This window comes from Piliocolobus tephrosceles, chromosome 7, assembly GCF_002776525.5.
Source record: "Piliocolobus tephrosceles isolate RC106 chromosome 7, ASM277652v3, whole genome shotgun sequence".
In the NCBI taxonomy this organism is placed as follows: Eukaryota; Metazoa; Chordata; class Mammalia; order Primates; family Cercopithecidae; genus Piliocolobus; species Piliocolobus tephrosceles.
In genome coordinates, this window is record NC_045440.1 from 124784210 (window position 1) to 124786751 (window position 2542).

Sequence of the window (2542 nt, forward strand, 5' to 3'; positions counted from 1 at the left end):
GTATCATTTGAAGATCATAGTACTGGTAAATGGTAGACTAGGGACGAAAGTGAATGCCCTCTTAGACACTTGGATTTGTGTCCCAGTCTCTGATTTTATGACAACCACCTGGCCTTTTATCCAGGGCTCTAAAGAGTTGAGAGAGATCACTTTGCTTAGCTACTGTTTTCTATCATTATGAGGTTTTCTAAAATTCCACACTATAATTTATTATTGTCCCAACTTAATGATTTCAAATAGGTCCTACAAACACAAACAAAATTCAGCTGTTCAAAATTATCCCCTACTGAAAATATCTTCCAAATACTTTGATTTAAGAGCGAGACATTAGAAATGTCGAATTTTCCTATCTAAAATCAAAAGGGAAATGACAGAGCAAGAAGCTTTACAATTTTTCCCCCTTCTACTGCTCTTTTGAACTCTTGACTCCAGGCTCTTTGAGAAAAGCATTACGCTGGGAATTAAAGTTCTCTAATGGGAACAAGTGGCAGAACAAGATTTTCCTTTCCAGCTCTGTTCTGGAGGAACCACTGAGGTGAGATGTGATTTTAATCTCTGGGCATTTTATTATCTTGGCCTTTCTGCCAAAACTGTCAACAAACAAGGGTGCTAATGACTGCTAACTGTTACAGAAAGGAATAGGAGAACTTTCAGGATTGAGCTGAGATAACGACTTCATTTCATTCAGAGCATTAAATCACCTTCTTCTGCCAGCAGCTTTCATTTACTGTCAGTGTAAGCCAGGTTGAACCAGTGACCCACGGGGTAAAATGCTTTGCATCACATTACCAAGCCAGGCAAAGTCTGGGGTGAGTCACATGGACTGGTTTCCACCTCTTAGGCTGTGCACCACTAATGAATGGACTCTCACACTTGAATGGACTTTTTTTTTTTTTTTTTGACTGTTAGGTTTAGCATCACCTTTCACTATATTGTCCCTTGTAAGGTTGGAGTCTACCAATACAAACCGTAGTAGTTGATAATGTTTCTACCTTGCAGTATATTGTATAAATTTAGAATCATCTTCCTTCCAACCTTTGTCTTACGATAAGTTGTCTACATGATATACAGAGGTAAAGACAGGTTTCGTTACGCTTAAAAACCTCTTAGTTTGAATATCGGCTAGAATTTCCTGGGAATTGTCACTTTAAAGTATTTGTATTCAAAAGGCACTACTCATATCACCTAGTTAATTTTTTAAAGTTCAGTGAACCTATATTATATCCTTTGATTGTGTATAACGTAAATTTGAGTTTTCCTTATATGACCTAACTCATTCAGGAAAACATTTTTGACTTCTGTTTTAATACTCATGACCCATGGAAGTAGTAATATTTATTTAGTAACTGATTATGTGGGGGAGATAATTGCCCTGATTTGTAGCATTTGCCCATTTAGGTGGTGTAAATAATTCTCCCGTAGCCAGTTTCAAGCTACTAACATGACATCACTAAAGGCAGAGTGGGAGATGTCTCATAGCAAACCAAACAATATGTAGTGCTCTGATCATACATACAATAGATGCATAATTTCAAGAGTCTAGATAATAGTAAAATATAGTACAATAGTTAGGATTTACAGATGTGGTAAAATAATATATATAGTAAATATTAATATTTGTAAATTATTAATATTAATAATGTAATTAATATTAATAAAGCATAGTGTTAGCAGTAATAATGATATTGGTATTATTAGTATTATGTATTAATTTTATTATTAATGCTGTTAACATTATTAGTATTGTGAATAAAATGACTAAAAAATGTACCAAAGGGCTTAGCTTTGTTTTTAATGTAATGTATTAAATCATTAGTTTATAAAACATAGGTTTAAACAATAGCTATGTTTGACCACCAGCTCACAAAATTTCTGAATATTGAACAATTGGTCTGAGGTGGATTCAGCACATCCCCAGAGAAAACATGGAAACCATCATGATGACCTGGAAAGGACACTGAATGAGAGATGTCACTGACATTATTCAAGTTACTTAACCTGTCTGAATTTTTGTTTCCTTTATAGTAAAAACGGGGCTCTAGGGAGCCTAACTTACTTGGATACTGGGGCTGTAAATAAGATAATATTTGCATCATGACTATGCACAATGAACAGGAAGTTAGTCTTGGCTGCTATTATTATTAGCAAATTTTAGTTAGACCAGTAAATGCTATATAATCACGGGCAGTTTTGCTTCCTTACTGGGTCCTAGTTTCTTCATATGTAAAATAAGTTAAATACAAAATGATGTATAAGATTCCTTCTAGCTCAAATGCACAATTAAGAACTAAGACTTTTAAATCAGAGGACCAGCATTCTAATCCGGCTCTCTTATAAGCTATATGGCTTATATAATTCCTCTCTCTTATCCTTTGTTTCTTCATTTGTAAATCAGGAAGTAACAATAATTTGTTGCACAAAGATTTTTAAGGTTGAAACAAAGTAAACACTGAAAAAGATATTAGCCTACTGCTTGGCATACAGTAGGTACTTAAAATGGAGCTATTTTATTAATAGTATTGTTATAGTATGTAATAGTATT